The sequence below is a fragment of the Chiloscyllium plagiosum genome, chromosome 50, assembly GCF_004010195.1.
Source record: "Chiloscyllium plagiosum isolate BGI_BamShark_2017 chromosome 50, ASM401019v2, whole genome shotgun sequence".
In the NCBI taxonomy this organism is placed as follows: Eukaryota; Metazoa; Chordata; class Chondrichthyes; order Orectolobiformes; family Hemiscylliidae; genus Chiloscyllium; species Chiloscyllium plagiosum.
Genome location: NC_057759.1, coordinates 390,932 through 403,863, shown reverse-complemented (window position 1 = coordinate 403,863; position 12,932 = coordinate 390,932). Strand labels below are relative to the sequence as shown.

At 44.8% G+C, this 12,932-nt stretch overlaps 2 long non-coding RNA genes across 2 annotated transcripts in view; one reads left to right on the top strand and one right to left on the bottom strand.

Moving 5' to 3' along the window:
• LOC122544676 overlaps positions 1-12,932 on the bottom strand; it is a 65,082-nt gene that overhangs the window by 33,898 nt on the left and 18,252 nt on the right. The window lies entirely within an intron of this gene.
• LOC122544662 lies at positions 404-2,862 on the top strand. Its single transcript, XR_006310423.1, has 2 exons — positions 404-534; positions 2,505-2,862. It is a non-coding gene; the product is annotated as an uncharacterized LOC122544662 (long non-coding RNA).

Genomic DNA, 12,932 nt, shown 5'->3' with positions numbered 1-12,932 from the left:
GTGTGTGTCTATGTCTCTGTTTCTCCCTGCCTCTCTCTGACTCTAACTCTCTCTGACTGTGGGAGTACTGTTTGTTGTTGAAAACAGCAACTCCTGCCTTAGAAAAGTGCCTAACAGTTTGGTTTAATCACAGGCATCCCTGTGTCAGTCCAAGAGCTGAGTGTCCACACTGGAAATGAGGTAGTGGAGGGAGACAGCACCTCCTTAAACCAGTCGTTTCGACCCCAGTTGAATATATTTTCTGTAAGGATAGTGAGGAGATTTACTGGGAATACTCCAACCACTGCAGAACCGTACACACAATCATCAACATCAGCAAACGGTCAAGAGGGCAATTAGCACTGTGCTGTTTCTAACCAGCAGGCAGGGTCTCTCCTGAACTGCAAATTTATCGCCAACTGGGAATACTCCAACCACTGCAGAACCGTACACACAACCATCAACATCAGCAAACGTCAAGACGGCAATTAGCACTGTGCTGTTTCTAACCAGCAGGCAGGGTCTCTCCTGAACAGCAAATTTATCGCCATTTCAGTGAGTTTTTAAGCAACTCTATACAAATCAACATTATCGGAGCAATGTGATAGCACTTGGGGAAGCATGCAGAGAGAGACTTACCAGGTTATTGTCTTGGGGGCTGGAGAGTTTGTGATGGAGAGAGATTGGACAGACTGGGGTTGTTTTCCTTAGAGCAGATTGAGAGTGTGGGGACATGATTGAGATGTATAAAATAATGAGGGGTGTAGATAGGAAGGATCAATGACTGGGGGAGGGGCATGGATTTAAAGTAAGGGTTGGGGGTTTCAAGGGGGATGTGAGGGAAAACATTTTCACTGAAAGGGTGATGGAGGTCTGGAACTCACTGTCTGTAAGGGTGCGAGAGGCATGTGGGATATAAATGAATTAATGTTATTTCTGCAAGTATAAATTCTGATACAGAATAGGAATGAGAAAATACATATTCAGCAAAAAGAAAGCATGAGACATGAATACAGAACAATGGTGGATATATGGGCAAACAGGAAAGCATCTGTTTCCCCCTTACACGGGGACACAGGAACAAACCCTAATCAAAGAGGTCAAAGTGGCCTCTGGATGGAAATAGATGCTGATAGAAGAAAAGATATGCCTAATCAATAACCTACAGTAGACTGACGTCAAACACCCTTATGGGAGTCAGAGATAAGAGTTTGTCACGGACAAAACAGGATAAACAGAAGTTGTGGGATAAGTCTTAAGGAAATCTGTGACGTAAGCGAAGCAGGGAACAGACAATGGAATAAGGAAAACATATGGTATAAATAGCGAGGGTTTTTTGGATATAGTGTGCATTTTGTCATTACCTTACCAGGTAATTAGACAAAGCACCCATCTATAGGTGTACAAATAAATGGCTGATTCAGAAATTAGTCTCGGACTGAAATTATTAAAGTGAGTGAGCTTTTGTTTCTCACAGGCAGAAATCCTCATCACATTGAAAAACGATTTAGATGTGCACTTGCAATCCAAGGCTAGACTCACGTTAAGTGGTCTTTGATGTTTCATATGTATATTGTTGCAGAAATAGGGGCTTGGATAAGGTGAATAGTCAAGGTCTTTTCCCCAGGACGGGGAGTCCAAAACTAGAAGACAGTGGTTTAAGGTGAGAGGGGAAAGATTTTAAAGCAACCTGAGGGGTAACTTTATCACACAGAGGGTGGTGTGTTTTTTGGAATGAGCTGCCAGAGGAAGTGGTAGAAGAGGATACAATAACAACCTCTAAGAGACATTTGGAAAGATGCATGGATAGGAAAGATTTTGACGGATATGGGTCAAACACAAGCAAATGCAGCTAGTTCTGTTTGGAGACTTCGTAAGCATGGACGAGTTGGGTCAAAGGGCCTGTTTCGGTTCTATGACCTTACAACTGGGAGTCTGGTATTTGAAAACAGAGAGATGGTTGCTTTTAACTGGCATGGAAGATGTTCAAATTGGGGGGGTGCGGGATGGGGACAGTGACGGTAACCCCAGGATGTTGACAGGAGGTGGGTGTGGGGACATTGACGGTAACTCCCAGAATGTTGACAGTGTGGGTGTGGGGGGACCTGTGATTAACCCCCAGGATTGACAGTGGGGTGGGGGTTGGGACAGTGACGGTAACTCCCAGGATGTTGAATGTGGTTTGGGGGTGGGGACAGTGACAGTAACTCCCAGGATGTTGATACTGTGGGGTATGGGGTTAGTAATGTAACCCCTAGGATTTGATACAGCAGGGGTTGGGGACAGTGACAGTAATACCATTAAACATCAAGAGGGCAAAGGTTGGATTTGACCATCCATAGTTAACACAAATCTTTTGAAGTGTAGATTTTATAACAGATGAAAACTTTGCAATGATGTGAAATCTCAGTTGTTTTATTTCTCCTTTGTCGGTTATTATCTTGTCATAGAAGATAACATCTGCAAAAAGAAAGACAATTTCAACATCCAATCTTTTATTTCCTCTTTGTCTTGTTTTCTTCCAGTTCCTGACATTTTCTTCACCCCCAGAGTCAATAAAATGGAGGTTCTGATTGGGAATCGTCTTGTTCGAGTGTGTATTGTGTCGAGGTACAGGACCGTGCTTTCAATGGTACCTTCAAAGGTAAGCCTTAAACAATGCCAGCGGGAATTACAACTTTAGCTCAGACAGGAGAGAGCTGGCCATTGAATCCTTCCAGTCCCAGCACCAAGGCTGATACCTTGTTGCGATCACCAGGGTTTGGAACGATATTTAATGTGACCACGAATTCCATCAACCTCAGAGCTAGGTAATTCATTCTTCATCTTTGATCTGTGCTTGTTCTTCACTGGGGTCCAGCTGAAGTCTTGACAGGAACACTCTTAAAAAAAATTACTTCAGAAACTCAGCAGGTCGGCAGCATTTGTGGGGGGAAGGGAGAGAGAGAGAGAGAGTAATATCCTTTCTTAGATAAGGGAGGCCTTCATAGCGAGAGGATTCAAGTCCAAGTGCAGGGATGTCTCTTTACAATTGGACACTGTGAGACCACACCCTGGTGAACTGTGTGAGCAGTTTGAGGTTTCCTTATTTGAGGAGGGATATTGTGCTTATGGAGGGAGTGCAGTGAAGGTTTTCCAGAATGATTCCTGGGATGGCAGGACTGACAGATGGAGAGAGACAGGAATGGTTAGGATGATATTCACTGGAGTTTAGAAGAATTAAGGGGGAAATCTCATAGAAACCTATAAATTTGAAGGATGAAACAGAGTAAACGCAGGGAGGGTGTTCCCTGTGACTGGGCGGAGAGTCCAGAACTAGAGGGTCACGGTCAAAAGGAAATAGAGTGGGACTGAGCTGGGGAGAAATGTCTTCACCCAGAGAGTGGGGAGCCTGTGGAATTCTCTGTCACAGAAAGCAGTCAGGGCCAGAATACTGGATGTTGTTCAGGAAGGATTTGGATTGAGTTCTTAGGGGCTAAAGGGAGAGTGCGGGGAGAGGGGACTGTGTTGGGTGATCAGCCATGATCCCTTCGAATGGGTGGAGCAGACTAGAGAGGCCAAATGGCCCCCTCCTGATGATATTTTTGATGTTTCCCTGTGAATGGCCCAGTTGCCACTGACAGGTGGAGGACAAGGGAAGTTTTGCCTCGATATATGCAGGCCGTGAAAATGAAGGACAGTAATTTCTAGTTGACAATTTAGAGAAAGTGGGTGAAGAGCGATCTTTTGAGTTTAGCATGGAATAATTTCTGTTGGATTGGTGGGATATTGTTAATGAGACAGGCCTGCACAGAAACAATGATGTCAATGTAATGGTGAGGGTTTGGAGAGAATTTTACAGACACGAGTGTTGGCAGGGGGTCAGGGCAACAGGGAACAGGAAACACTGGGGTTGGTGTTTGCTGAAGGAATGATGTTATTGACAGGAAATCCATCTCTGAATCCAGCACAGGCACACAGCACTGAGATGGCAGTACTCATCGTCCCACTGTTTCTGATCCTTTCTCTCCTCACATTGCTTCCCATTAAACTCCGGGATTGGAAACAAGGTGGGTGAGACATTCCAGCAGGTAACCCTGGTGATCGTTCTCCAGTCTGCACTCGATGTAGGTTTCAAACTGATGTTGCTCACATAGTGTATGAGGGTGTGCGTATGAGAGAGTGTGTGTGTGTAGTGCGTTTGAGTGAGAGTATGAATGTGTACATCTGTGTGTGAGAGAGAGAGACACGTTCAAACACTGTCCAAATGGTCTGAAAATCACTCAGGTGCAAACCCAGCAATTTTACATCAGTTAGACAAATTGGAGCAAATGAACCGTTGTGTCTGACTCATTTGCAAATCTAAAGCACAACAGTTCAAATTGAGGACACACTCTCTCAATTTCCGTTAGACTTTGAACTGAGCGTTGGCCAGTCCCATTAGTGGTGAGGTTATTCATTGCAGTTGGAAGAATTGAAAAAGGCAACTTATCATCTGAATGGGAGAGAAAGTTCAAAATGTCAGTGCAAAGGCTACAGCAGGTCACAAGGAAGACATTTATTATGGAAGTAGGTAATTGTTACTACAACTGTACAAGGGATTGGGGTTTCCACATCCGGAATACTGCAGACACTTTTGGTCCCATTCCTTGAGTAGGGATGTAATTGGAGGGAGTTCAAAGGAGATCACTGAATTGATTGCCCAGATGAAAGTTTAGTCTTATGAAAAGAGACTGGTACAATTTTGATCTCTTTACTTGAGGACAGATGCAGTTTATACTGGAGGTAGTTCAGAGGAGATTCACCCAATCATTTCCAGAGATGAAGGGTTTGTCTTAGATGGGAGATTGAGCAGTTTCTCTGGAGTTTGGAAGAGAGGAGATCTAACGGAAGGTTATAAGATGCTAAAGGGGGTATTGACAAAGGGGTTGCGGAGAGGATGTTTGCTCATGTGGGCGAATCTAGAATAAAAGGTTATCATTTCATGATAAGGGGCTGGGCAGAGTGAAAACAGAGGTAAGGAGCAATGAATTCTCTCAAATGAGGAGGGGGTTGTACATCTGTGGGAACATCACCCCCCGTCCAACTCCCCACCACCACTGCACACCACCACCACCACTGCATAAATTGGAGGAGACAGACAGATTGTTAATCAGTGATGGGTCAAAGTGAGTGTTTGCAGGAAAGTGAAGGTAAGGCTGAGATGGGATCAGCTGCAATCGTATGGAATAGCAGAGCAGATTCCTGAGGGGCCAAGTGGACTCGACCTGATGCCAGCCTGGATGTTCTTTTGGAGTTATATTGTTAGTTAAGAGCAAAACTGCTAGGAGGGAGAAAATTAAGTTTTATTTAACAAAATAATAGATTTTAATTAAGGTGAGCGGCATGGTGGCACAGTGGTTAGCACTGCTGCCTCACAGCGCCTGAGACCTGGGTTCAATTCCTGCCTCAGGTTCAATTCCTCCCACAGTCCAAAAATGTGCAGGTCAGGTGAATTGGCCATGCTAAATTGCCCGTAGTGTAAGGTAAGGGGTAAATGTAGGGGTATGGGTGGGTTGCGCTTCGGCGGGTCGGTGTGGACTTGTTAGGCCGAAGGGCCTGTTTCCACACTGTAATGTAATGTCATGTAATCGAATTTGTGAACATTCGAAAATAAAGACAAACGTGATTCAACACAAATTTGGTGAAGGGCGTTGGTTGAAAGAAATGGAAAGACAATACATTTAGGGGGGTTTAAAAAAAACTCGAGCAGGTTTGGAGCTGGGGGTATATGTCCACAGATCAGTGAAGGCGGCATAACAGGGAGACAGCAGTTAATAAAACACATAACATTCTTGGTTTTATTAATAAGGGCATAGAGTCTGAGAACAAGGAAGTGGTATTGAAGTTATAAAAGACACTGGTGGACCTCAGCTGGTGTGTCAGAGAGAGAGAGAGAGAGATAACTGGTAGGTGGTGGTTTAATCTGAGGGTTACCATGCCTCACACAAGGGGAGAGATGGAGAAGGACAGTTCTTCACGGTAACCTCAGTCAGTGAGAGATTCAAACCCACGCGGTCGATGTTACTCTATATTTCAAACCAGCCATCCAGCCAACTGAGCTAACCCAACACAAAGCAGAGGGCAGAAAAGAAATTAATTCCAGTGACAGCAAGTATTGAATGGAGAATATTAGATCATGTTGGAGATGCACCTTTGATCTGTTGGCTATTTCTTTATGTGTAACACCTTACCTTCACAGGCAAGAGAGAAAAGAGAGCTGGATATAAATTTGGAAGGGATGATGTTAGAGGGCTACAGAGATAGGGCTGGAGAGTGGGACTACCTGGGTAGCTCATTCAGGAGCTGGTACAGACACAAATGGCCTCCTTCCGTACAGTAAAACTTTATGATTCTATGAACGTAGAAGTTCTCAACCACATTCTGGATAATTCCAGGAGGTCGTTCCGTGGGACCTTGGCTCAGTGACCTTGTTGCCAGGAGTTTTCATACACGTACAGCAGCAACTTGTTATCACGATTGGGATTGGAACTCGGTTGGGTGATGATCTGGAATTATTTCATTCCGGGGGGGGGACGATGGGAAATCGAGCTGAGGGCCCGAGTGAGGACAGACCTGCAAGAAATTTCAAACACGCAGAGATCGGGTCAAGCCGATTGAATGGCGAGTATGAATCTGTGAGCTGCTGATCCTACACCGTCACGTACTAGTCAGTATTCATGCTGGTATTCGGCTGATTGGAAAGATCCACAAAAACAAATCTCTTCCTGGAAGTGTTGGGGAGGGTAGTTTGGGTTGTTTCCTTTATAGCACAGAAGGTTGATGGGTGAGGGGGAACTTGATAGCAGAGTGTAAGATTGGTAGTGTTGTAGAGCAGAGCCCGAGGGTTTCAGGTGCATAATTCTTTGAAGGTTGTGTCACGTGTAGACAGGGTGTTTGAGAAGCTGTTTAGAACATTTGCCTTCATAGTTTTTAAACTGAAGGGTAAGAGGTTTAGAGATGGATTTGAGGATTGTTTCACCCAGAGGATGGTGGAGATCTGGAATGTGTGAAAATAAAATATCTGGACTTTCAGTTTCCATTTGAAATCACTAATTGCTCCAGTGTGTGGAAATGCCACTTTGTAACTGCAGGGAGTTCCATGATATATTAATGTGGAATATTCATGTAAAGGAGCAGGAGGAGACCATTCAACCCATTCAGCATGCTCCACCATTCAATGGCTGATGTGTGACCTGACTCCATAGACCTACCTTTGGCCCCTATTCCCCTTAATAACTTTGCTGAACAAAAACACTCTCTTTCTCTCTCTGACTTAAAACTAACAACTGATCTAGCAATGCCTGCTGTTTGTGGAAAAGAGTTCCAAACCTCTCCCAGCTTTTGTGAATAGTCATACTTCCTAGCATCTCTCCTGAACAGTCTGTCCCTAATTCTCTGGCTATGCCCTCCCTAGTTCTAGGATCTCCGACCAGTGGAAACACTTTCAATTTCCATACCCTGTCTTTTCTTTGATCAGATCATCCATGAATCCTGTAAATTCTGGACAGAACAGGCTTAATTTGTATAATCTCTCCTCATAACTTAACCCCTGAAGTCCAGGTATCATTTTTGTAAAGTCACGCTGTACTCCTTACCAGGCCAATCTATCCTTTCTCAGGTGTGGTGCCCAGATCTGCTCCAAGTGGTGTCGAACCAGGGTTTTGTATAACTGCAGCATCCCTTCTGCATCCTTGTACACCAGATCTCTCAATTATAATGGCCAGCATTCAATTAGCTTTCTTCAGGCAATGAATGATAGAAATAAAAGGAAACACAGAAATTGTTGGAGAAACTCAGCAGGGACAGATAGTATTTGCCACCTGGAAGCTGACTGTTTACTGTAAGACAACTTTCCTTTTGATCCTTGCACATTCTCCCCGTGTCTGCGTGGGTTTCCTCCGGGTGCTCCGGTTTCCTCCCACAGTCCAAAGATGTGCAGGTCAGATGAATTGGCCAGGTGAATAGGTAAAGGGGTAAATATTGGGGTATGGGTGGTTTGCGCTTCGGCGGGGCGGTGTGGACTTGCTGGGCCGAAGGGCCTGTTTCCACACTAAGTAATCTAATCTAATCTAACAAATGGCAGAAAATCAAAGGCTTTCTGTATATCTGAGGTAGGCTGTGTGCGATGGGTATGACTCAGTTTGGAATTTGTGGCATAGGCCGTGGGATCCATCTGAGGAAGACAGAACAATATTGATTCGTCGTGATTTCATTCCTTTTTTCCATGGAGGGATATATATGGTTAGAATCTTCCCTGATAGAGCCATTCCAACTATCTCAGTCTCCAGTCAGGAGGGTGATGGAATGCTCCCCCCTTGCCTGAATAGTTGCAGCTCCAACAACACTCGAAGCTAGACATCATCGCGGAACAAACCAGCTCCACTTGGTTGGAACCGCATCCACTTTCTTAGAAATTTACATTTACGTTTTAGATTACATTACAGTGTGGAAACAGGCCCTTCGGCCCAACAAATCCACACCGACCCGCCGAAGCGCAACCCACCCATACCCCTACATTTACCCCTTACCTAACAATTCCAGCAATTTAGCATGGCCAATTTACCTAACCTGCACATCTTTGGACTGTGGGAGGAAACAGGAGCACCCAGAGGAAACCCACGCAGACACAGGGAGAACGTGCAAACTCCACACAGTCAGTCACCTGAGGTGGGAATTGAACCTAGGTCTCTGGTGCTGTGAGGCAGCATGCTAACCACTGTACCACCGTGCTAGCCATGCTCAGTAGCAGCAGTGTTTACCATCTACAAGATGTACTGCAGAAGTACACCAAAGATCCTCAGGCAGCACCTTCAAAACTCACAACCACTTCCATCTAGAAGCACAAGTACAGCAGATATGTGGGAACATCCACCCTCTACAAGTTCCCCTTCCGGCCACTCAGTGTCCTGACGTGGAAATATAACACTGTTCCTTCAGTGTCATTGTGTCAAAATCCTGGAATTCCCTCCCTCAGGGCAATATGTGTCTATCTATAGAACATGGAATGCAGCAGTTCAAGAGAGCAGCTCATGCCTACCTTCTCAAGGGGGCAACTAGAGATGAGTTGGGCAATAAATGCTAGGTGTTCAAAGTTTGTAGAGAAGATTTGAAGCTCGGGTGCTCGTTGTGGTTCTGTTCACCAAGCTGGGAATTTGTGTTGCAGACGTTTCGTCCCCTGTCGGTGACATCCTCGGTGCTTGGGAGGCTCCTGTGAAGCGCTTCTGTGATGTTTCCTCCGGCATTTAGTGATTTGTATCTGCCGCTTCGGTTGTCAGTTCCAGCTGTCCGCTGCAGTGGACGGTATATTGGGTCCAGGTCGATGTGTTTGTTGATGGAATCTGTGGATGAGTGCCATGCCTCCAGGAATTCCCTGGCTGTTCTCTGTTTGGCTTGTCCTATAATAGTAGTGTTGTCCCAGGCAAACTCATGTTGCCTGTCATCTGCGTGTGTGGCTACTAAGGATAGCTGGTCGTGTCGTTTCGTGGCTAGTTGGTGTTCATGGATACGGATCAGTTGTTGAACAGTGTCTTGATGCAACTTCTTTTGTCCAGTAGTTTGAGTATGCAGTCTTTGTTGATAGGTTCCCAGTCTTGTTGTCTGTTCTGTATGTCCAGCAGGTTGGCTACTGTTTCTCTGGCTAGGGTTTTGTTGATAGAGGTGAACAATGCCATTACATCGAATGAGACCATAGTTTCTTCCTTGTCTATATGTATACTTCTGATGTCCAAGAAATCCTGTGTTGACTGTATGGAGTGTCTGGATCAGCTGATTAGGTGTTTCGGTTTCTGTTGTAGTTGTTTAGCCAGTTTGTGTGATTGTGTGACGATACTTTGTTTGTTATGTCTCAGACACAACATAGTGAGACAAAGTCTCGTACCCCTGATAACAAGGAAAAGACAAACACACATCAACACCAAGGAGAGGGAAGCACTAAAAACACTAAGAAACGATAAGAACATAATCATACTACCAGCAGGCAAAGGCAGAATGACCGTCATCCTGGACAAAGCAGAGTACATCCAGAAAGCGCAACGACTACTTGCAGATACCAACACCGACCAAAAGAGAGGGTTTGACCCCACCCCACAGCTTACCAATAGGATAAACAACATTGAGGAACCTACAAAAAAATGGACAGATAACCAGGTTTGACCTACAGAGAATGAATCCTGAAAGCAACACCACCCACAGATTATATGGTCTACCTAAAGTACACAAACCAGACATCCCACTCAGACCCATAGTATCACTACCAGGGACACCATCACACAAACTGGCTAAAGAACTACAGCAGAAACTGAAACACCTGATCAGCGGATCCAGACAATCTATACAATCAACACAGGAATTCTTGGACATCATCAGAAATATATATATAGACAAGGAAGAAACTATGGTCTCATTCGACGTAACGGCATTGTTCACCTCTATCAACAAAACCCTAGCCAGAGAAACAGTAGCCAACCTGCTGGACATACAGAACAGACAACAAGACTGGGAACCTATCAACAAAGACTGCATACTCAAACTACTGGACCTGTGCCTCACATCACACTTCACATTCAACAACCAAATATATGAACAAATCAATGGCACACCCATGGGCTCATGCATCTCTGGACTCATAGCAGAAGCTGTAATGCAAAGATTAGAACAAACAGTCTTCCCACAAATTCAACCCAAACTCTGAGTAAGATATGTAGATGACACCTTTGTAATCATTAAAAACATAAAATAGAGAACACACACCGGATCATCAACGCCACACTCACAGGAATCAGATTCACTAGAGAGAAAGAAAAGGAAAACCAACTCCCTTTCCTAGACGTGATGGTACAGAGAACACCGAACGGCGAATTCACCACAAAGGTATACAGGAAAGCCACACACACAGACCAAGTCCTGAACTACGAAAGCAACCACCCCAACACACACAAAAGAAGTTGCATCAAGACACTGTTCAAAAGGGCCACAACACACTGCAGTACACCAGGGCTGCAAAAAGAGGAAGAAGAACACCTCTACAATGTATTCGCCAAAAATGGATACCCCTACAATTTCATCAACAGTTGCCTAAGGGAAAGACAACGGAATGAGGACATGCCACAACCCAAAGGACTAGCCACGTTATCATACATCAAGAACTTTTCTGAACTGACAGCCAGACTACTACGACCACTAGGACTCATAACAGTACACAAACCAACAGCCACTCTCAGATGACAACTCACCAGGGCAAAGGGTCCGATACCCAGCATGAGCAAAACCAATATAGTGTACAAAATCCCATGCAAGGACTGCACAAAACACTACATAGGACAAACACAGGAAGATAGCTAACGATCCGTATCCATCAACACCAAACTAGCCACGAAACGACACGACCAGCTATCCTTAGTAGCCACACACGTGGATGACAGGCAACATGAGTTTGACTGGGACAACACTACTTTTATAGGACAAGCCAAACAGAGAACAACCAGGGAATTCCTAGAGGCATGGCACTCATCCACAGATTCTATCAACAAGCACATCGACCTGGATCCAATATATCGGCCACTGCAGCAGACAGCTGGAACTGACAACTGGAAGCGGCAGATACAAACCACTATAAATGCCGGAGGAAACATCACAGAAGCACTTCACAGGAGGCTCCCAAGCACTGAGGATGTCACCTAGACAGGGAACGAAACGTCTGCAACACAAATTCCCAGCTCGGCGAACAGAACCACAACAATAAATGCTGGGTCCAGCAGGGGATGCCCATGTGCCATGAGCGAATAATAGTAACAAAAAACATAGGAAGGTAGAGACCCTGGGGTAATTTACAACGTGAACTTGTTCTGGAAGGGTGGGCACAAACTCTGTAGTGAATGTTGATGCAAAAGACACATTCAATGTTATTGAGTCACCTGGTTTGTGAACTGCTTTGAAAGGTTGATATATCGCCAAGAGCTTTGGTTTATATTCCTGCTGGGTTGAGGCTATGACCTTAATTATCGGTTTGAGGTATTGTTTGCTGTTGGTTTAACATTCTGATCTCTAACCTTTCGGTTCACTTTGCTTTCTTGTTTCTTGATTATTGATGACTCCAAAACAGAGAGCAGTTTGGTGTACTCAGTTTTCACCATCTCAAAAATAAGAAATGCTGGTAAAAGATAACCCTCTAAAACCCAGCCATGTTTAAACATCGCTAGTGAGAAAGGCCAATTTTGACGGTATTAGGCAAGAACTTTCAAAAGGTGACTGGGCGCAGATGTTCACAGGTAAAGGGACAGCTGGAAAATGGAAAGCCTTTAGAAATGAGATAACGAGAGTCCAGAGAAAGTATATTCCTGTTAGGGTGAAAGGAAAGGCTGGTAGGTGCAGGGAATACTGGATGACTAAAGAAATTGAGATTTTGCTTAAGAAAAAGAAGGAAGCATATGTCAGGCATAGACAGGATAGATCGAGTGAATCCTTTGGGGAGTATAAAGGCATTAGGAGTATACTTAAGATAGAAATCAGAAGGGCAAAAAGGGGACATGAGATAGCTTTGGCAAATAGAGAGTTAAGGAGAATCCAAAGGGCTTTTACAAATACATCAAGGGCAAAAGGGTAACTAGGGAGAGAATAGGGCCCCCTCAAAGATCTTCTAGGAGAAAGTGAGGACTGCAAATGCTGGAGATCAGCTGAAAATGTGTTGCTGGAAAAGTGCAGCAGGTCAGGCAGCATCCAAGGAGCAGGAGAATCGACGTTTCGGGCATGAACCCTTCTTCAGGAAGAAAGGCTCATGCCCGAAACGTCGATTCTCCTGCTCCTTGGATGCTGCCTGACCTGCTGTGCTTTTCCAGCAACACATTTTCAGCCCCTCACAGATCAGCAAGATGGCCTTTGTGTGGAGCCGCACGAGATGGGGGAGATACTAAACGAGGATCTTGCATCAGTATTTA